Below are 24,611 nucleotides of genomic sequence, written 5' to 3'. Positions count from 1 at the left end.
ATCCGTCTGAATAATATTAAGCTCAAAACTCTAACCAATGAATTAGAATATAACTATATATCTTTATTATTTGCTAGTCTCTGACACATAGTATGGAGGCTTTTGTTTATTGTACCTAGTGCTTTTATGCTTTATATCACAGTTTCGATTTTTGCGAGAGATTTATGTCCCCCAAAATCTATACCTAAGTTTAAAAGATTTATCTTTTCGCGTGTGATACCAAAATATCTTTTCACATCACACATTTCTGTTCCATGACACGTTTTTTTTTCTTGTTTGAAAACAATTTTTTTTGATCAAATAATATTTTGGAACATAATAATTTTCTCATAGGTGATGTGAGAAGCAGTATGTGTCACATGGTAGCAAAATTATTTCCACTTCGGGTGTAACGTACAAAGTTTCAGGGCAAACTAGCTACTCGTTTTCAAACGAGAGCGGAACTACGTTTGTATGGATCATATACAAATATGGAGAACCCGGGTTTGCCGGGGACTCTTAAAACCAAGCAAAACGATTAGACATAAGTACTCGCTATGCACCAAACGAAACACTATCTGGACATGTAAATATTTTTAAGTCTTGTGCTGCTGATGTTACCAAAATGTGCATGCCAAATGGCTGAATATTGTTACTCACTATTTATAAGGACATCTTTGTGCATACATATTCTTGCAAATAAATTATTCTTATTCTTATTCTTACTGAGTGGCTAATATCTACTATCCTCCTAAGTCCCATCTTTTTTTAAACGTCATAGTCCTAGAGGCCTCTTGTTCATTTTTTTGCACATAATAAATATATGCTGTCAGTCCTGAACATACTATTTACAACTCTATGGTCTGTCAGAATACTCCGCTCGAGCATTCAAATTTGAAAGCGGGGGGCATCTAAACATTTTGTACCGAAATATGTACTATCGGTGTTTATTACTATAGTACTTTACTTAATGCTGGGACTGAAGGGTGACTTTTAATTTGTACAAAATTTGGTACCGCAGGACTTAGGAGGCTATATGAAATCAAGATCAGATAGTTGAAATAGAATACGTAAATGTCAGGTCATTTATCATCAGTCTGAAAGCTTGACCACTCCCCATAGTCCCCACTACAGACCGTCAATAATTCAATATTTACGTATTCGTCCATATTTCGTGGCGGTTATACACTGGATGCGATTCCCACGTCGCTCCGATTGAGCGAGACAACGCCATGCGCGTATTATAGCCACATGACCCTCGCGGTTGGACTAAAGCAAAGGGTGCCGACACAAAATTTCATCGGAGTGATGTTATTATGACACCTATTTTTTATTGTGTTATCGTAGAGAATACGCTAAAGTAAGCATGTTTTTTAGGAGAATCTTTTCTCTAAAATCAGAAATGGCCGAGATATTTGACACGAAAGTTGAAACCACTACTTGACAAATTAAAATCAATCAATTAAACCAGTCAATTTTAAAGGCGTTAGGAACAGTAAATTTAAGTAACAGAGGCAAGATAGGTGCGACGACGAGCGAAGCAAGGAGGAGTGTGTTCGGTTGACCGCGATCAAACAGAACAGACATGTTATTGTACCTACTATTGACAGTTACAACCTACCATACTATGTGTCAGAGACTAGCAAATAATAAAGATATATAGTTATATTCTAATTAATATATTTTGCACATTACGAAACTTTTGGTAAAAAAAATTGTCTTTTTTGCACCTCCTTTGCTTTAGGCCGATCCCGCTCGCACATCGGAGCGACGTACAAATCGCATCCATGATAACCGCCATTGCTAACCTATATAAAGTCTATAATAAGTCAAAGCTTGATATTTACAGCGATTGCTGACCGAATGTGGACTTTATTGAAAGGTCGTAAGGTTTACGAATAGTGAAATGGGTATAGGCATGTTCGGTAGCCATGACACCCAATCACTTAACGACGCATAGTGACGGTCTACGCTGATAGTGTGATCTTGATACTTTGATATTTAAATAAATAAATATTTTGGGACAATTTTACATAGATCGGCCTAGCCCCAAACAAAGTAAAGCTTGTACTACGGATACTAGGCGACTATATATCGTCAGGTGACAAGCAAAACTCACTAATTACTGAAAAATAATGAAACAAAAATCAACCTTATTCGGATAATAATACGGTTCAGTAATGCTGGTGTAATCTGAATCCGAACGGTACTTCAATTTTGTAGGTCAAAAAAATCTTGTCAGTAGAAAAATGCGTCAAATTCAAAAAATGTAGGCGCGAAGGGATATCGTCTCATAGAAAATTTGAATTTCGCGCCTTTTTCTACTGACAATAATTGCTTGACCAACTATATTAGGCTTGTGTACTAAAATCAAAAAGACACGATTCCCTCCACTGTACTACACCGAACTATTCCTAATGATTCTGCTCTTAGTACGTTTTAGTACATTACACGCGAACGAAACAGAATGGGAGCGAGGACCGAGTAGTGACAATGACAGCAAAGCGATCCGACTCATCCAACCAAACTAAAACTAAACGTCGACTCTCTCTGTGTACTACTGTACTAAAAGACCGAACTAGTACAGTAGTATGTACTAGTTGGAAGCGATCTTTTCAGTGAGCATGCACAACTCTAAACTATCTATTAAAATAAACCCTAAAAGTATCAAAACACTCCAAACGCTGTACCCGTCAAAACGCTTCATCGAATCGTCGCGCGATTTCGGTCACTTCCCGTCTCCATCCAGCTACTTAACTTTGACAAACTACATATATCATATGTATTGTATACCTATTTTATTTCTCTTCTTTTCAATAGATATTAGATATCTTTTATACATACACACATACAGGAAAAGAATTCCATACTTAATAGTTTGCCCGAAGGCCCCGAAGTCATAAGATGTGAAAATAAGAAGTCTAAATTTAAATCTATGTTAAAAATACACTACCACAATATTTTGTAGTAATTGCACTACTATATATATAATTAAGTTAAACAAGTTAAGTACATATGTAACTAGAGACCACTAGAGACTGATGACCCCACAGTCAAACTCTTTATTGAGTTTTGCGGGGTTATGATTATAGTAAGAATACTCTGTATTTTGTACCTAGCATGGTACGGGCATGTGATGCGGAGGGATGAAAGTCATGTGACGAGAAAGGTATTAAGAATGAATGTGGAGGGAGGTACGAGGAGAGGAAAACCGAGGACAAGGTGGATGGACTGTGTGAAAGATGATATGAAGCTGGCGCAGGTGAGTGATGGGATGACGGGTGACAGAGAGGTATGGAAGAAAAAGACATGCTGCGCCGACCCCAAGTGAATGGGACAAGGGCAAGCGAGTGATGACTGTATTTTATTAAATAAATAAATAATAAAATAAATAACACATACATAATATATAATCACGCCTATTTCCCGGAGGGGTAGGCAGAGACCACGGATTTCCACTTGCTACGATCCTGACATACCTCTTTCGCTTCCTTCACTTTCATAACATTCCTCATAGAATAGAATAGAATAGAATATAATAGAATAGAATAAAAGTTATTCAGGACGTTTTTAAACAACAAAATTTTATACAAAAACATGTCACAAAAACGTTTTAAAAGGTTTCCACCAACTTCTAACTCTTTGGTTTTTAAGAACATTTAAGCAAAGAGGATATAATAGGATAGAGCGGTACTGTCATAGTAAATTTTATAACCACAGTAAATTCACTGCCATCTATCGACACACTTTAAAACTAAAAAAGAAGATTTATAAAAATACGATAAAATGTATAAATATGAATAAATGATTTTTTTCATTTGCATTAATTATTTTTATACGATTTTGACCCATGTTCTTTCACTGATATGCGTTAAAATTGTTAAATAACAAACGAAACCGTCAACGTCATCTATACGAGAGTAGGCCAAAGGTAGTGGCGCCATCTGATCGAGAATCAAATTTTCGTGATTTTCGAGGAACGTTTTTTCCTTAGACTGTATCCATCTATTACGGAGTTATATCTATCTTTGATTTAAGTAAAAAGTTCAATGTCATTATCTTTATGATTGTCAAACAATGTATATAGAAAATACAAGCATGATATTAATATAAATTGAGTTTATTTCATTAGGTATAATATGTGTAAGCTGTAGTGCTGCACCCTGGCGGCAGAACATTGCAGTAATATTCCCTATTCATCATCTTCATCATCTTCTTCGCGTTATCCCGTCATTTTGCCACGGCTCATGGGAGCCTGGGGTCCGCTTGACACCTAATCCTAAAAATTTACGTAGGCACTAGTTTTTACAAAAGCGACTGCCATCTGACCTTCCAACCCAGAGGCGGAACTAGGCCTTGTTGGGATTAGTCCGGTTTCCTCACGATGTTTTTCCTTTACCGAAAAGCGACCGGTAAATATCAAATGATATTTCGTACATAAGTTCCGAAAATCTCATTGGTACGAGTCGGGGTTTGAACCCGCGATCTCGGATTGAAAGTCGCACGCTCTTACCGCTAGGCCACCAGCGCTTATTCCATATTAAGGTAATAAAATAACCAGTCTACATTTTATCCACTACCTGTATTTTAAAACCAAACCAACGTGCAAACAAAAACCTAAATTGCTGCCGATCGTTCAAAACCGTCTCAAATTAACTGGAAACCCTAACTTGACATAGGTCCTCATCAATTCACAAAATCCTGTGTACATTCCACCCCTGTCCTGGGGGCCTGTTCGACTTGTGAAAGTAGCAGGTGTGACATGACCTCGTTTCTCATATAATAATATAATGTCTGGGAGACCGAGCTTTGCTCGGAAAACATATAAAAACCCAAAAATTGCGCGTTTTTCCAGAGATAAGACCTAGCTAGATCGATTTTTCGCCCCCGAAAACCCCCATATAGCAAATTTCATCGAAATCGTTAGAGCCGTGTCCGAAATCCCCGAGATATATATATATCTGAGTACCCACGGCACAAGCTTTATTGAGCTTACTGTGGGGCTAGGTCGATCTGCGTAAAATTGTGTAGTCTTTTTTGAAGTAAAACTTTAGGCGCGACTAGAGGATAACTCAGATTTTTTTCCGACGGAAGTAACGCTCAGTAGTGACACACGCACAATAGGACACACGTCAAAGTGCCAACATAGCGTAACATAAACGTCATCGTCAATCGCGCATCGCGCGTAAAGATTACACGCACACAATTTTTTTTTATTCAAACACATTTTCCAACATAGCGGGCTTAGCACGGTAGCATTTTCATCGCCTGTCACGTTCTAACAAGAAGGTAAGTGCGAAAGTGACAGGCATAGTGACGGGTGATAAAAATGCAACCATGCTGACACCGCAGTTATGGGTGTTATTAAATTGAAACTGGTAGGACAGCATGGACATACCGGAATGTCACACCTATGACTATAACGACTCGAATAGGCCCGTATACTGTTATTCCCATACAATAAAGTTAAAGTAATATAAAGAGCTTCCCACACGCATACTTTATATGGATCTTCACTCGCTTTTATACTGGTAGTTGAGTCGATATTTAATATTAATAGTAATAACAGCTATGTAAACAATATGAGCGATATTATGTGTATTTACTTACCAAAAACCTAAGCCAAGTTATTTTTAGAAACATAAGTGATTTTTCAAAGAAAAACATGATTTGTAAAAGTAAAGCTGTTTCTAAAGCCCGACCAGAAATATATGATCATTGTCAAGAGGGCGCTGTTATTCGCATGTATGTGGTGACAGTTCAGTTTAGTATGAAAAATTTAGTTCCAAATAAATTCCGCAATATGGCGCGTGATCATATTCAAAAATTCAAATTCAAAAATTCAATACGAGAGTAGGCTAAAACTAGTGGTGCCATATGATCGAGAATCAAATTTTCGTGATTTTCGAGGCACGTTTTTTCCTTAGACTGTATCCATCTATTAAGGAATTATATATATCTTTGTTAACATTAACTGTACGCGAATAGTAGAATAAAGAAGCGTGTTAATTTTTTTTGAATTTTTTGTCGGTTCGATTCTCGGGCGAGACAAGCTGATTTAAAAAAATCTTTGAATGCAGTTTTGTTTATTTTTAAAAATAAAAGGTTGTTTCATTTAAGTAAAATGAGCTAACTTAAGGTTTTAAGGCACTTTCCCCAGGGGCCCATAAATTATCGTAAATAAAAATTATTTGATAGAAGGGAAGATTAAAAAAATAACAGATACTTGATAGATATGCAAATGTGATGAAGTACAGTTAGCAATAAAAGTGTGTGTCACATTTTTTTACAGTTATCTGTTTTAAAACGGTAATATGGATTGCAAGTTCACTTTAAGTTGGTTTAAAAAAACCAGCCAAGTGCGAGTAGGACTCGCGCACGAAGGGTTCCGTACCATGACGCAAAAAACGGCAAATAATCACGTTTGTTGTATGGGAGCCCCACTTAAATATTTATTTTATTCTATTTTTAGTATTCGTTGTTATAGCGGCAACAGAAATACATCATCTGTGAAAATTTCAACTGTCTAGCTATCACTGTACATGAGATACAGCCTGGTGACAGAAAGTGGAGTCTTACTAATAGGGTCCCGTTTTTACCCTTTGGGTACGGAACCCTAAAAACTCGGTAGCAGGTAGAATACTCAGGTGTCCGCGGTGCCATCAATTACTGCGCAAAAACATCCAATTATGCAAATTTGCTGCGAGGCGATATTTCAGGGGTCCGATAGCAGATGGAAGTGATGAAACCTTTTTTGCTAAGTGTTGTTTTTGATGGGTAAAAACGATAACACTCAATGCTTGCACTATTTTGTCTCTTTTGAACCCTGCCCGCCAAAAATGACAAACATTTTGTATTGACAATTGAAGACATTTTTGAATTGATAGTCCTCATAGTAGTAGTTTTTTTTATAGTAGGAATTACTAAAAACTTGCTCATTTTTCGGAAAAATACACTGTTTTGTGTAAAAACTCCTTAAAACCTACTGAATCCTCTTGAAAACTGTCATCACCAATTGTCATTGTCTTAAAATATCGCTTTGTGCACGGGAATAGGGGCATTGTTTACGACAACACTTGAATGGCAAGCTTTTTGTGGGAATAATGACGTTTTTAGGGTTCCGTACCCAAAGGGTATAAACGGGACCCTATTACTAAGACTCCGCTATCCGTCTGTCCGTCTGTCATCAGGCTGTATCTCCTGAACCGTGATAGCTAGACAGTTGAAATTTTCACAGTTGATGCCGCTATAACAACAAGCTATAAAAACAGAATAATATAAATATTTAAGTGGGGCTCTCATAAAACAAACGTGATTTTTTTTGCTGTTTTTTCCGTAATGGTACGGAACCCTTCGTGCGAGAGTCCGACTCGCACTTGGCCGGTTTTTTTCAAAATATTTAGGTATTTTTTGAGCTAAATTCAGACTTTCAGAGTCACTCTTAAGCGCTTTACACATCTTACTAGTAAAAGTCTGGTAGCACTAAATAGGAAAAATTTTGTCAGTTTTGTGACGCCTATATATCTTCACTTTTTTAGGCAGTCCTCAGTCATAAAAAAATTACATACACTTTTAATGGAAAATTGAAATAATTTTTATAAGGAATCGACAGTCTTCATGATTTCGAATAGAAATAAATCAAAATTTGTAAATTTTTCGGATTTTTTTTTAGTAAGAACTCCATAAAACCATAGAGTAACTTATACTAGAGCGTTACTGTCATAGTAAATTTTGTAACCCCAGTAAATTCACTGCCATCTGTCGACACACTTTAAAACTAAAAATAAATATTTATAAAAATACGATAAAATGTATTTAAATATGGATAAATGATTTTTTTATTTGCATTAATTATTTTTATATGATTTTGACCCATGTTCTTTCACTGGTATGCGTTAAAATTATAAATAACAAACGAAACAGTCAACGCCCTCTATACGAGTGTAGGCTAAAACTAGTGGCGCCATCTGATCGAGAATCAAATTTTCGTGATTTTCGAGGCACGTTTTTTCCTTAGACTGTATCCATCTATTACGGAGTTATATCTATCTTTGATAAAACCTACTGAATCCTCTTAAAAAAATTTACTACCAATTTGACCGACAGATGTCATTGTCTTTAAGATATCGCTTTGTTCGTGAACGGGACCATTGTATACGACGACACCTGAATGGCGGGCTTTTTTCCGAATTAAGACCTTTGTGCGATGCTTAGTGTGAAAGTTTGACTTTTAAGTAGCTTTGACAATGCTTTTTTTTTTGGTTTTCCGCTTTTTGTTTTTCTTGAGTCGTTATGAAGAATGGTTGCTTATTAATTTATGGGAAAAAAGTGCACAGTTTATGTACGATTTTTTATAGTTAATTGTATAAATTTAAACTCCTCTTAAGAGCCTAAGAGGAGATGGCGGGTCGATCTGGACGCATTTCTCAGCAAATGGACGGATGCTGCAGTTAATCGGGAAGATTGGAATTCTAGGTCTTTGCCCAGTTCGTGTTAATCGGCCGAAAACTGACAGAGAACTGTTAGTGTGTGGCCTCTAGCGGTTTTGACAGGCTGATATCGTCCGGCGAACTGGTAATCTGTGAGGCCCATTATGACAACATTTAACTATACATTTAACATATGAGTAGTAAGAAACCATGCACTTATCTGACAGGTCAGATAAATCTGGGGGAGCAAAACAAAGCAGCACGGCTGTACCATCCTTTTCTCGAAGCTATTCAGGTCATTTTCAACGTACTGTAATTTTGTGCTGGCTAAAGCTAGAACCCTAAATTTTCAGTGACATATAGGGCATGATATGGCTTAGATATATTCCCAAGAACATTCAATTTGAACTTGTAGTTTAAGAATTATTGCACGTCAAAGTTCCTTAGTTTTGTCATTGACACACACACTCATAGTTCTAAGGTACCTACTTTTAGCAGACCCACAAGCTTCAAACTTTAAACAAGTAATTTACATGTAACGTTTTTGGTGTGATCAATAGTTAACGTATTTTTTAATACAGTTGCTCAAAAAGTGCTACTTTACGTAGCTGTTTAGCGTGCGGAAAGTTGGTTTTCGCGAACTAGTGCTTTTTACTTTTGCAATTTTTTTTTTAAATAAAACTATGAAAACGGATTATATCGCGTATATTGAATTTATAATACATCCCGACGTTTCGAACTCTTTACAGCGTTCGTGGTCAACGGGTGACCGAGGAAAAAAATCACCCGAAAATCAGTCACCCGTTGACCACGAACGCTGTAAAGAGTTCGAAACGTCGGGATGTATTATAAATTCAATATACGCGATATAATCCGTTTTCATAGTTTTATTTCATGAGTAACTATCGCGGTAACCGAAGACAATATATTTTTTAAATTTATACTTGTTCCAATTCATGACTACTTATTGATGAGTGTTAATATTAGTTTCCTTTTAACGTCGTAATCAACATAAAAACCTACTGTTAATGTAAGAATACGAAAAAATAGTATATTTTATAATTTAATTACTTACCTCATCATCATTATAACACGTTTAATTTTTAATATTGAATATTGAAAAACCGTTCTTAATAAGTTTTCTGAATGGAACGGAATAGCTGCCGAAACGCCTGTCAAATAAGAGGCGTTTTTTCTTACTTTTACTACCTACTAAGAGGCGTTTTAAGTTTCCAAAGTTTTTATTCCTTACTTGCTGTTTTTATAATTTTTTCGCAACTGTATTAAAAAACGTCGTTCGATACACGTGCGGAAATGTCATTCTTACGTAATGACATACTTTCCACACTAGCATCGAAATGTACTATTTTACTCGATATATGTGACAGTGACAATACCCTATTCCTATAAATATTATTTATATCTTCACAAAGCTTTAAAGCTCAGAATCAGAAAGCTTCCTATAAAGCATTATGGTAAGTTGCACGTTCTTTGATATGTAAAGGCCGGTGCAGCGAGAAATGCATTCAATGGTGCAAGGTGCAATGTTGCACACTTTATAAACGTATGTTAGGGATATATGATATGAAATAAAAAGACCGCATTGTGAAGAGACTTGAAATCTGTACCCCTAGTGTAAATTTCATTCGATATCGTGACGTGACGGACGCGTTTGCGTTAAGTCTCATTTTGTATGGGATTTTGAATTTCCAAAACGTCCCGCTTGGCGCGCTGTTCACAATCCCATACAAAATTATGTCCAATGAGCCGTGGCAAAGTGCCGGGACAACGCGAGGAAGAAGAGAATGTTTGAGTGCTACGCCGTAGCTCGTAGCAGTATTTTTTTATATGTAGCTAAAAACGTCCGTAGACATGCCTCTGAAGTTCCATTGCATAGCTAACAGAACACTATGAAGCCTTGGAAAAATAACCGAACCGTAGTTATTTTACTATTTGCCATCGAAATAGATAACTATTCATAATAGAGGCGTATTGTCAATAGTAGATTGTGTCACAAGGGAGCAAAATGACATATTTACGACGAGAGCGTATATTGAATCCTAAACAAAGCGAAGGATTCTAAAGTAGAATACTGAGCGTAGTGAGGCATTCAAGTGTGCTACGCCCAAGATGGAAATAATTTTGCTACCATGTGACACATACTGTTTTTCACGTCACCTGTGAGGTAATTATGATGTTTAAAAATATATTATTTGAGCTAAAAAAATAATGTGCAAAAATATAATCCGTTTTCATAGTTTTATTTCATGAGTAACTATCGCGGTAACCGAAGACAATATAATGTGCAAAAAAAATAAATATAGTGTCCTAGAACAGAAAAGTGTTACTTTGATCACTCCTAGCAGGGAAGAAAAAGCCCTTTTTCGAATTGGTGATGTGAAAAGTAAATTTTTCTAGTCACAGTAAATTTACTTCCATCTTTCGACACAGGATTAAAACTTTAAAACGCCATTTGACTTTCATCCTAGTTCTTTCACTGATATACGTGTTAAAATTGTTAAATATCAAACGGTGTCGCCATCTACACGAGTATAGATCAAAGGTGTGGCGCCATCTTTTGGTGCATAAATTTTTCTTTACATATTTTCGGAGGCGCGTTTTTTTCTTAGACCTTTATTTTTCTTATACGGAGTTATACACCGTGTTATTTTTGATTTCCGTTAATTTTAAGGGGAGATTCTTCAGGTTAAATAAAGTTAATTTCGTTAAGAAACTAGTATTTTAACTCTTACAGTTTTTGAGATATTCAATAAATAAATTTAATTGCTGAGCCTGTGTAAAAGATTCTTCATTGCCTTCAAATTTTATTTATTTTTTAAGTTTCGTCAGTAAAGAGTTTTCCATTGATAGCTATTCACTACAAGAAGGTTACTGAGGTGAGTTAGTTTGACAATTCCGACATTACCTACTTTTCTTTCATTATGTGTCACACTAACTTTTACGTAACTCTAAAGGACCTTTTACAATGCAATATTCATTTATTTTGTATGAAAAAAGGAAAAAAAATTTTTTTTTCGAATTTTACAAAAAGCGATATACCAGGTAGCTTCTATTAATGTACCAAGCAACGTGTCGAATTTAACGGAAAAAAAAAACACGGTGTATATATCTTTGATAATAGTATCCATGTCGTTGTTAAAATGTTTTAGAATAAAATTTTAATAGGTTAAGTTTTGCTTTTATACCAAATAAACTATTTCTATTTCTAAGGAAAAATGTTATAAAAAGTTTCACAACTAATTCATCACTTATAGCGATATTACCAAGAAAATTTGATGTTGATTACTTATATTATGATTCCATTAATAACATAATTTCACGTCGGACTTTGATATCAGTCTCACTACTTACTTATATGAAGTTTGATTGAAGAACTTTATTTTCTCTAAGACTTACCTGAAAAAAAAAAAAGTTTTGTTAATTAATCCTAAACTAAAAGATCAATGTCACCCCAAGAATGAAAATAGCCCCAGTTCTCCGGTATAAAGAAAAGAAACACAACTTCTAAATACACAAATAGTGTAAGCTGTTCGCATAAAAAAACCGCAAATCGATGTACAGGTTAGCCGTTTGGCACACGCATAGTAGAGGTCAAAACAAAACTTTTGACCCGCAGTTCCTAAAAAAATTTCGCTTAGGGGTGCTGAAACTTTTTTTTTGTATGGAAAAAAATATTTTTTTTTTTTAAACCTGTCGTGTGTGATATCATACGAAAGGGCTTTTGAGGCGATTCTAAAAATATGGTATGTACCGTATCTGCAGAACAAAAATACAAAAACAAATACTTCTTTATTTGTTTAAAATACATATTGCCATGATTTAGGTTTCAGTTCCATAAGTCTCATAAAATAGGTATTGCAGTAGAACTGTGTCACTTTGTCATATTGAAAAGAAAAAAACCTAATTGAAATTATTTTCAAAATTGCTTTCTTGGGGTTAGATATGAGGATATCACGTATCATTTGTGGTATATTGTACAAAAAAAAATCAGCCATATGGTATCTGGAGGAGCCCAAACTTGGTATGTTTTGAAAGTATTTGTTTGTTTTAATTAAAAAAGAATGACTGAAAATCAGCGTCGCGGGGTGTGCCATGTGGCTCATACCGTGACACCAAGCTGAGTAAGGACTATTTAGAGCAACTTCATTTTGTATAATTATTTTTAGTTTTAGTTTTATGTAACATGTTGTGCTAATAAATGCTTTTTCTTTCTTTCTTCTTTCTAATGATGTGGCAAATTTTTTGAATTGCCTCAAATAGCCCTTTCGTATAGGTTTTAGATTTTTTTCCATACAAAAAAAATGTTCCAGCACTCCCCTCGTAAGATATTTTTTTTAGGAACTGGGGGTCAAAAATTTTGTTTTGACCTCTAGTATGCGTGTGCCAAACGGCAAACCGTACATCGATTTGCGGTTTTTCTTTGAAATTGGGCTTGTACAGCTGCCACTAAAAGGGCCATAGCTGCGACTAAGTGCACTCGATATCTGCAGTTTAGAGGCCCTGTGTCTAATGGTCCTTTGAGAGGATAGTGGACGACCGCTTCTCCAAGCGTAATCCTCATTTTCCTCCCTGGACACATTTACCGCCAACGTTTTCGTAGCGCTACACTCGTAGCCGAACCCAGCGTTTTCCCGCTTTGTAGAGAAAAGCGACTACGAACAGAGAACCCGCGAAAAAAGTAATAAAAGGTAATAAAATTGCGCATTTTTATTAGCAATTTACATATTTTTAGCTTTTGTGCATAAATTGTTATAAAAGTTTAAAGTGCGTTTTAGATCTATGTTCCTGATTTTTCTCTATCAAGCGAAAGTCAAAAAAACTGGCCAAGTGCGACTCGCGCACGAAGGGTTCCGTACCATTATGAAAAGAACGCCAAAAAAAACACGTTTGTTGTATGAAAGCCCCACTTATTTCATTCTGTTTTTAGTATTTGTTGTTATAGTAACAACAGAAATACATCATATGTGAAAATTTAAACTGTCTAGCTATCACGATTCATGAGATACACCTGGTGACAGACGGACAGCGGAGTCTTAGTAATAGGGTCCGATTTTTACCCTTTGGATACGGAACCCTAAAAATCAGGATTCGAATCGATGACTTCAGTGGAGAAAATCCTCAAATTTTCTAATTAAATTTTAGGCAACCGTATTGTGATGTAAAAAAGCGGTACGATTTTTTAAAAACTCCGCTTTCTTCTTAAACACTTCCTAAATAGGGAATATTACTGCAATCTTCTGCCACCAGAGTGCAGCACTAGCCTTTTTATTTTTAGTAAACCATATAGTAACTCATACAACTGTACCTTTAACAGGTTTTTGACAAGTTTTCAGAGATAATAAAATATGACATTGATGCATCAAGGCGGTTTGTTACAGAGGACCTACCGGGAAACGCGAATCCGAGATTTCGCTATCTGCCTCTTTATCGCTCGAATATGCAAGTGTGACAGAGATCATAACGTAGCATACATTTTATACTACTCTTCCTCCATGTATATCACATATTTAAAGGGTGTTACAGAATAAACACACGTTGCGAATCAATTAACACACAAAGGTGCCGCTGGATGAGGCTGATTAGAGCGGGCCCTGGTTGGTATTCGGGCTTCGTGTGTACACAGCTTACGCAGGAGAAGAAAGTCCACCCTTATGTTGTTCCTCTACCACTGATTCACACTAAACGCTTTATGCCGGTCAGCAAAATATTATCAACGCATGTTAGCGCCTATTTGCGCTGTATAAATAAAACAAGTTATCAACTTCGATTTTTAGGGTTTCGTACTCAAAGGATTACTAAGACTCCGCTGTCCGTCTGTCTGTCACCAGGATAAACCGTGATAGCTGACAGTTGAAATTTTCACAGATGATGTATTTCTGTTGCCGCTAAAACAACAAATACTAAAAAGTACAGAACCCTCGGTGGGCGAGTCCGACTCGCACTTGTCCGGTTTTTTTTTCAAATCGAGAGTGAATAGACATCTCTTTGGTATGCATGCTCCATCCTAGACCGCATCGTCACACCATCAGATAATGTAGTGGTCAAATGCTTTCCTTTATACAATAAAAAAACGACAGATTTTCACAAAAGATAACTAAGAAGCACCAATGCAGTCGGCTGCATTACTGCAGTACGGTCGCGGTGTTATAATTCAGCAGAAACTCTCGTGTAGTCTGAATTTTAGAGACCCAGCGTTTATTTCTATCAAGTGGTCGCGTTGCAGCAATCTAATCTATACAAGTACTCAGAATATTATCAAATGTAAATGCTATTATCGTTGTGAATGAGTAAGTTTGTTTCAAGATTGGACGGTTAATTAAATTACGAGCACTTTGTGACGATCTGCAGTTAATTAAAGTCAATTATAGTTCTCAAAATATGTAATATGTGTATGTGTGTGTGTGTGTGTAATATGTGGGACGTAGGATTAGGGAGAAGACCTCTGATGCTCACACGGGTTCGTACCTGGTGTAAACGTAACGCGGCAAGTGTGATGGGCACCTTTGCACCCGGTACAGATCGCGGAGGTCTTTTAAATAAGATGTTTTTTTAGCTTTGTACTCTTAGTCTATTTAGATACATTTAAATTACTGTTGTGTGTGTAAATTTACCTAATTGTATGTTTTTTTTTTATGAAATAGGAGGCAAACGAGCAGACGGATCACCTGATGGAAAGCGATTACCGCCGCCCATGGACACCCGCAACACCAGAGGGGTTGTAAGTGCGTTGCCGGCCTTTAAGATGGGAATACGCTTTTTTTTATGTTAATTTTAATGTGTGTTTTTGATAAATAAAATTATAAATCACTGGGAAATATGTAACGTGATTTTCATAGTACAGGACGAAGTACAAAATATTTGTAAGTATAAGTAACATTTACCAGCATGATTTCAGTTCCTCAAGAGGTGTCAAGCGATATATTTGGCATATTTGCAAGTTTTAGATATCTCCATAAAAACCAATGTTGTGTATATAGTAAGTATTTCATGGAGCCTTTCGAGAAAATCCAAAATCGTATTTTATATTCCCCTATATCTGCACTCTAATAATGCTAAAAATTGTTACAAGAACGGTTTACACCAATTACACTTGCCATGCTAACATATTAAACATATTTTAACTAATAATGAGAATTCATTCCATTTATTCCAAATACAGTAATACTAGTCACACACAATATCTATATGTGGTATTTTCTATAAAAAGGGACCTTACTGTCGATGGCGCTTACGCCATTATTAACGATGCTCCGCTATAAATACAATGTCGCGCGACGCTGTGCGGCGTAAGCGCCATCGACAATAAGGTCCCTTTTTATAGAAAATGTCCCATATCATTCACTTCACTCTCACAATAGGCGATCGAGGCACCTGCCGGGCTAGCACATAATTGGCGCGAGAGTATCTCGCCGCGACATAGACTACCCGTCCCCCTTTAATTAGTACAGTTAGTAAAAGACGGGTAGTCTATCTCGCGGCGAGATACTGTCGCGTCAATCATGTGCTCGGCCTACTGTACGGCTACCATCAGTTTGACATAAACGCTAGCGTGAAACGTAACTTACTTTCTATGCATCTCGCTCTAACTGACATATTAGTGCGAGCGAGATGTATAGAAAGTAAATTACGCAGACGTTAGAGTATATGTCAGTTTTGACACTGTCAGTGACTCATGGTACGGGTACTGGCCAAAGAAGATGTCCATTTGCAGGAGTCCGTTCAGATAGGACAGTCACATCGACCTAAACCAAGCGTTTATTTCTAAGTGAACTCGCTGTAATCTACTCTGTGGCGATACTCTGTTATCAACTGTTAACACTATTATCTGTTAATTAATTTGTTTACAGACCTCGTTAAAATCAAGGGAGTTTACTTTTACGGTGACGTCATGGCCAATTTTTTTTTTGTTAAGGAGATTTAGGCATGAAAAGAGTTTTCCTTCACACACATTTTGATTGGTTAAATTACGAGAAGACGTCCTTCAGTCCTCTTAAACTCTTTATACGTCCATATGTCACCTGTCTATCTTACTAGTCAGGTTTCGTTTTCACACCACCGTTTTACGAGTAATAAAACTAGGTTGTTACATGTCATTGTTTTACGGTGCTACGGTAGGGCCATGAGTTCACGCGGTAGCGGCAGCGGAGAGCGGGTTGAGTGGGAATACAGATAACGCCCCGTAGACAACATGCCAATCGCTAACGCTCCGCAGCGAAAGAAACGCAACTGTCACTGTCACACTAACACGGAAGAGTGATAGAGAGACAAAGCGATTCGATGGCGAAGCGATAGCGATTATCACCTTGTCTAGGCCGCCAGTACCTCTAGTGTAAATTATAGAATAGAATAGAATAAAATTTTATTCGTAAGCACAAACAAACATTACATAATATAACAATAAAACATAGAATAAGATTAAAGTGCCACGAAATGGCCTCATCTCAGCATATGTGACGTTTTCAATCATAAGGTACCACATTGTCGCTTACCTTAAGGACAAAAATTGCTTGTATCTTTATACGAAAAACCTGTCAGAGCGTCCTTATGGCAAGCGACAATGTAGTACCTTTTGCTTGAAAACGACACATATCACTGGCATATTGATAGCGTCACGGACGTACGCGTTTGCGTTAAGTCTCATTTTGAGATGAGATTTTGAACAGCGCGCCAAGCGGAACGTTTTGGAAACTCAAAAATCCTATACAAAATGATACTTCACGTCACGTCACGTCACGTTATCGAATGAAATTTACACTAGGGTTACTGATTATAATTTAAAATGTCGATAAAAATACTTTTTTAACTTTTTTTCTGAAGTCGGCTGCATTATTGCAGCGGCACATTACTGCCGACTGCATTGCTGTCGCAAATGTCTAAAACGATGTCACTGCCTGGACCTTGACATTTGCGGCCGCAACGCAATCGGCAGTATCGGGCTGCGATACTAATACTGCAGGTGTAGTCTGAATCCGAACGATACCTATATCAAGCTTAGAATAAATTTAAAAGTGGAAAAATTACTGCCTTGAGTGAGACTTGAACTCACGGCTTCTGGATCGTATCCAGCGCTCTGCCAACTGAGCCACCAAGACCTCATCCACAGCCAGCGAATCATTCCACCATATGAGTCTAGGGGACCCTAATAGCGACATCTACCGTAAGAGCGTTACACTTCTTAAACGGCTACGGGACCCGCTTCCCGCTGCCGCTTACCGCTACCGTTTGGTACCGTGGCCCAACCGTGCGGCCGGGCCCGATAGGACGTAAACACGGATTGCATTGGATAGTGTTTTATGGATGTATTAGCTAGCCTTGTCTTGGATAGACTTATTAGATTTAGGCTTCAGCTAGGTAAAGTCACAGGGCGGACACGCCATACATCAAAAATCATTTGCGTTTCTATGTGTGAACGGCATGTCTGTACATGCGTTATTGTGTAAGTTGCTTAAAAACCGAACTGAGCCTTCGCCAAACGGCCGTCAATCTGGTGTCGGAGGTAATTCGAATCGGGGCGGGACGGTGCGTGGCCGTTCTGTATGATAATACTATTATATTACTTTTTCACCTCAGCAGCTCGAACAAGCCTACTTTCGTCACTCCCTGGAGTGAGGAAAGTGCGACTTTCCTCACTCCAGGGTGTGAAACAATGTAGCTTTTTAATTTAGTGAAGGCCATGAACTTCATACTTCTATTAAATTTTTTTTATGGTATGGTATGGTACGGTACGGTACGGTCCGGTCCGGTACGGTACGGTACGGTACGGTCCGGTCCGGTCCGGTCTTGTCTCGTATCGTATCGTACATATTATAATACTTTTTTTTTTCTGTTTATTTTGTGTAATTCGAAATACATTTTAACCTTTAATATGTTCTCACTACTGAGGTGAAAAATAACTAATTCTGTGCTAAGGTACAGGTTCACTTTGCTTGCTTGCATTATGTTTATTAGTTAAAGGTACCATTCGGGTTCAGACTGCAGCTGCACCAGCGTTACTGCTGCAGTATTAAAAATATCGCAATCGAGTGCATTCATGTATGTTGCATGTATAAACTCTTTATTGTACAAAGACATAGAACACAAATATGGCACAGAAATAGGCAGTACCTCCTTCTTTTTGGTACGGACGGCTAAGGAATGGAATGCGCTCCCGCCATCTGTATTCCCTGATCAATATGACCTCGGTCTCTTTAAAACAAGAGTGAATAGGCTGTTACTGAACCGGTGAGCTCCATCTTAGGCCCTGTCTTCACTTTCCATCAGGTGTGACTAGGGCCAATCGCCGATCAGTTTATAAAAAAAAAAAAAAACAAAGGCGAACTTATCCCTTTAAGGGAATTCTTCCAGTTAACCTTTAACACGTGGAAAACATAAAAGACTAACGCAAATAAAAATATTCACTCACTCAAAAACGTATACAGGATGGCTAAAAAATAAGTGCATTCCCGTTGCCAGGGATGTTTTGGGATTATACTGAGCAACTTTTACTATTGGACCAACCACGAAATCGCGAAAAAAAATGTATCCTCCAATAGAATATGGACCAGCCAAATTTTTTTTCGCGATTTCTGGGTTGGTCCCATAGTAAAAGTTGCTCAGTATAATCCCAAAACATCCCTGGCAACGGGTATACACTTATTTTTTAGCCACTGTATAATCAATCCCAATTCCAAAGTGCAAACTACTAACTACTTACATTAAGACATCAAACATCATAAAGTATACTGGATCCATTCAATTAACTCGTTCACTCATTAATTAGATCGTTCATTCGTTCATTGTCGAACAAGACATTCATTGTTAATTTTGTAAACGCATCGCTTACTCGTAGTTAGGTGACAATTTAAAGAGAGCGAATGGAAAAATTGTTAATTAATGGAATGACACACACACACATCACTTAAGCTGCCTGTCCACTAGGGCGGAGCGAGGTAAAAATCCACCAATAGCGCAAAGAGGAGCGGAGGTTTTACGCAATTCTTGTCGCAAGTTACCATTAAACGGTTCTATGTGTTTATTCTTTTGATTTATGGGTCAGTAATTAAAATCACAATTTCAAAGTGTTTAATACCTAAACCGATAACGAGTAATGTTACACGACTATTCCAGTATTCCACAATTTTAGGGTTCCGTACCCAAAGGGTAAAAACGGGACCCTATTACTAAGACTCCGCTGTCTGTCTGTCCGTCTGTCACCAGGCTGTATCTCACGAACCGTGATAGCTAGACAGTTGAAATGTTCACAAATGACGTATTTCTGTTGCCGCTATAACAACAAATACTAAAAACAGAATAAAATAAATATTTTAATGAGGTTCCCATACAACAAATGTGATTTCTTTGCCGTTTTTTGCGTAATGGTACGGAATCCTTCGTGCGCGAACCGACTCGCACTTGGCCGGTTTTTGAATAAATAAATAAATAAAATAAAATATAAAAATATTACTAACGTATAGAACCGGCACAGAGAACCAGTATTTTGCGCCATGAGACTCATGACATGAGTTGCTTCCGTTTTGGCATCAAACCATAACAACCGGTGGCAACCGCTGTAGAACGCGCAAAACAACTGTGTGATTCCCACACCCACTACATTCACATACTCCTATAAACGGCAGGCTAAAGTCACACAAGAGTTTCGTCACCAATCCAGCCCTCGAGCACCAAACGCCACAAGAGGCCCGTCTTACAGCATGGAAATCGCAGCTCAATGAAGACTCTCTAAACATAAAGAGCACTTACCCCCTGGCGCAAGAGAAAAATGGGTGACCTGGAAGTCTTTAAATAGATTAAGATCAGGAGTGGGCCGATCCAAAGACAACCTTCTGAAATGGGGAATCAACCCGGGACAAAGTGATGTTCTATGCGAATGTGGCGACCTACAAACAACGCAACATATGGTGCAGTGTTCCCTGTGTCCAACTACGTGCACTATAGAAGACCTGATAAGAGCTACCCCCGGGGGGTTAGAGGTGGCAAGATATTGGCAAAATATTATTTAGTTTTGATCCCTTCACACGATAAGAAGAAGAGATCAAACCATAGAAGCGGAGCGTGAATCTCGCGACCTAAACGCATAAGCGCCATGATTTTAAGGCGCTTACGACGTTTTCGTCGCGTGGTTGCGATTATTTGTTTATTTATTTAAGTATACATCTGTAACTTACAGCTAACAAGCCAAAGCGTCACAAATATTAATATTAATTGCGACAATTTCATTGTTTGGTATGTCGTCTCTATAGTAATAACATAGAGTAACTTATACTAGAGCGGTACTGTCACAGTAAATTTTGTAACCCCAGTAAATTCACTGCCATCTGTCGACACACTTTAAAACTAAAAAAGAAGATTTATAAAAATACAATAAAATGTATTTAAATATGGATAAATGTTTTTTTTTATTTGCATTAATTATTTTTATGATTTTGACCCATGTTCTTTCACTGATATGCGTTAAAATTGTTAAATAACAAACGAAACCGTCAACGCCATCTATACGACTGTAGGCCAAAGCTAGTAGCGCCCTCTGAACGAGAATCAAATTTTCTTGATTTTCGAGGCACGTTTTTTCCTTAGACTGTATCCATCTATTACGGAGTTATATCTATCTTTGGTAATAAGAAGTAAATGTATGGGACTGTCTATTTGTGTAAGTCAAACAAATCGAAGCTATTTTAATACATAATGAAAAGGGGAAAATTCAAAATGGCGGAACATAATAAACAAGCAATTATTCAGCAATTATTTGCTCGTCTAGTCATGACAAACGAATACAACAATGTCTATAATTGTTCACGGGACTAGCCCAGCCAATGAGTCCCGGTAAAACCAATAATTATCTCCAAGGTTTTCTTGAGGGACTATTAAAATGGAATAACAAATACAAATAATTGTATTGTAATGTAATTGTAATTAGCTCCATGCATGAATTTATTTTTATTTTTGGATTCATAATTTATATCGTTGGAACACCGGAAATGATAAAAATACTTTTGTAAACCTTAACATTATTTTATTAAAAAAATATTTAAAATGCTGAAAATTTTTGAGCGGTTGAAACGCTCATAATTTTTGGCGCGAATTCGACAGAGCGTGATGACGTCACACGTTGGGCGGCCCAACTGACGTTTGCTACTAATGACACTAATCTGTCGAACGCGTGACGTCACGTGGCGTTTCGAGCGTTTCGCTCACTAGCTTTTCGCGGGCAAATTTTTGTACTTTTTATTTATAATTTTAAGTAATTAAATGGTAATTTAAAAACGGAAATGCATTTATAACATGATATAACGGTAACAAACATCCGAATAAAACATATTTCGTTCAAATATAAACTTCATGCATGAGGCTAATTATAAAACAAAGAAGGGTTTTAAGGGGATGCGCATGTAGCAACCCCGAATTTGCAATGGTCTACAGATATAGTAATGGGATTTATGGGGGACTAATCATATGTCATTTTAAATGTAAATTTATGGCAAGGTAACTATTATTTTGAGAACACCAATGGTCCAACGGACGAGAATGTGAAATGTATCGAGCATACGAAGTTTCCTAAAAAAGTTTTCCTAAGGAGGATAAATTTTTAACTAAAAAAAATGCCATAATTGGTGTTTTCGACACCGATGGCTTTAAAGTACCACAACTTCCTTTAAAAATGTCGCATTTGAGTAAACTTTATCTTGCATTTTACGTTATTAAATACCTTATTAAAATACATGAAAATTTATCAAAAATAGTCTACAGTTAATCACATTTTTTTCTCCTGTAATGGGAATTGAATACGTATTAGGGTACAAATCTATTTCAAAATCTATGCTACTTCACTTTAGAATTGGATATATACGTAGTCAAGCTTGAAAAAGCCGAAATGAATATTTTTCACGTGCCTTACTAATAACAATAATATGTATTTGATGAAGCACTATTGAAATACATTAATCTACGTATCTATCAACGGGCCGATATTTCAGAGAGTATCAAGACCTCATTGATCAAACTAACTAGTGCCTATATGTGGTATTTTCTATAAAAGGGACCTTATTGTCGATGGCACTTACGCCATTATTAACGATGCTCCGATATAAATACAATAGCGCGCGACGCTGTGCGGCGTAAGCGCCATCGACAATAAGGTCCCTTTTCATAGAAAATGCCCATATAGGAACTTATATTGTACAAATCAAGTATGTATGGAATATTGATTAGAATACCGATAACTTTATGTAGGTATACATAATAAGTAGATAGTAAATTAGAAATTTATAACAGACATCAATGGCCATCACTTTTATTTATATTGGGATTGGGACACACTATCCCCAGTACAGTCATGTGTATAAATATGGGTTCACTCGTCATACTCAAAAGTATGTCCCATAGCTCTTATGTCGACGAATTAAGAGGTATTGGACCTATTTTTGAGTAAGTTGTATGAACCCACATTTTTACACTCGCCGCTCCGTTCACTGCTCCGCTCCGCTCACCGCTTTTTCCAAAATATATTTTTCATTTCTCATGCTCTGAAAGAGGGTCATTGTTGTTCTAAAAGGTGCGCAGAAAATGATACGTGTCTGCACTAGAGCATTTTACGTTCGAAGTACGACTTTTTTAATTTTTTTACGATACGCAATTGAAATTTGAGTTTAAATGGATTTGTAATAAATTTTTCATTTTGATATTTGACTCTCCATTCCATAAATAACGATACTTTTGTCTGAATTGTTAATTGAAAGTACCCTCAAGAAATACTATAAAAATGTATACTTAGTCATGTTTTAAAAAAAATACATGCATTTTACTTTCCTCGTATTCGAAATGAAAAGTAGAGTGTTTAACTCGGGTGAAAGGCATCATTTCTGCCTCGGACTATTGGCGCTCTCACTGCATTCGAGCGCCAAAATACCTCGGCAGAAATGAGTGCCTTTCATCCCTTGGTTAACAATCTACTATTTTAATACAGTTGCTCAAAAAGTGGTACTTTTTGTGGCTGCGTAGCGTGCGAGAAGCTCAATTTCTCGAACTAGTGCTTTTTACTTTTTAGTTCCAAACTATACTTTCGAAACGCAGTTAAAATTGAATTTAGCGCGGAGCAGGTACCAGGGCCTCATGAGTTATAAGGTGGTGTCGTTGACCAACCCGCGCCGGGCCCGCGGCGGCCGCGGCCGGGGCGCGCACGAGTATGAAGGTATCGCGGGCTGCGGCAGCTCAAGTATCGCGGGCTGTATAGGTACTTTTGGTTTTGGTTTGGTTTGGTGGTATGATTCTACTAATGATATATTAATTTATAATTTTTTCGCAATTGTATTAAAAAACGTCGTTTACAACACGTGTGAAATGTCTTTTTACAACTCGTACCGAGTCTTGCCACTCGCTTTCAGCTCGTGGCAAGATACCTCGGTACTAGTGGTAAAAAGACATTCTTTTCACACTAGTTGTAAAATGTACTATTCCCTACTATGCGACATTCCTTGTATTGTATCAAACAACCATCGCACGGTTAACGCACCGCTGCCGCTCGTTGCAGAACGATTAAAACATTATCTCCGCTCCGCTCACCGCTTCATAGGGTTCCGTACCCAAAGGGTAAAAACGGGACCCTATTACTAAGACTCCGCTGTCCGTCTGTCCGTTTGTCTGTCTGTTACCAGGCTGTATCTCATGAACCGTGATAGCTATAGACAGTTGAAATTTTCACAGATGATGTATTTCTGTTGCCGCTATAACAACAAATACTAAAAAGTACGGAACCCTCGATGCGCGAGTCCGACTCGCACTTGGCCGGTGTATTTTCCCTACTATTCGTCATTCCTGGATGTTGTATTGTATCAAACAGCCAACGCTCGGTTATCGCACCGCTGCCGCTCGCCGCAGGACTATTAAGACATTAACTCCGCTCCGCTCGCTTTTTCCAGCATTGTCTGTAAGTGGGGCATCGCGGGTCAGAGGGCCCGTCGAAATAAAGAGTACAGTAAAAGAGTTTTTGATATGGGGCGTTTTCTATGAAAAGGGACCTTATTGTCGATGGCGCTTACGCCGCACAGCTTCGCGCGGCATCGTATTTATATCGGAGCATCGTCAATAATGGCGTAAGCGCCATCGACAATAAGGTCCCTTTTTATAGAAAATACCACATATACGAAAATTACGATTGGATAAATTACACCTCTCTACTATACTGTGTCA

The 24,611-nt window shown here is 37.4% G+C and overlaps 1 protein-coding gene, 1 long non-coding RNA gene and 1 other non-coding gene across 4 annotated transcripts in view; all 3 read right to left on the bottom strand.

The window, feature by feature from the left end:
- The window catches only part of LOC134753512 (uncharacterized), a 340,941-nt gene that overhangs the window by 76,491 nt on the left and 239,839 nt on the right, over positions 1-24,611 (bottom strand). The gene's annotated exons all lie outside the window — the stretch shown is intronic.
- LOC134753552 (uncharacterized) overlaps positions 1-24,611 on the bottom strand; it is a 59,244-nt gene that overhangs the window by 6,785 nt on the left and 27,848 nt on the right. The gene's annotated exons all lie outside the window — the stretch shown is intronic.
- Positions 17,451-17,521, bottom strand: Trnar-acg (transfer RNA arginine (anticodon ACG)). The gene has a single exon. It is a non-coding gene; the product is annotated as a tRNA-Arg (tRNA).

This window comes from Cydia strobilella, chromosome 27, assembly GCF_947568885.1.
Source record: "Cydia strobilella chromosome 27, ilCydStro3.1, whole genome shotgun sequence".
In the NCBI taxonomy this organism is placed as follows: Eukaryota; Metazoa; Arthropoda; class Insecta; order Lepidoptera; family Tortricidae; genus Cydia; species Cydia strobilella.
The sequence above is the reverse complement of the archived record's forward strand: the minus strand, read 5'-3'. Positions and strand labels throughout refer to the sequence as shown.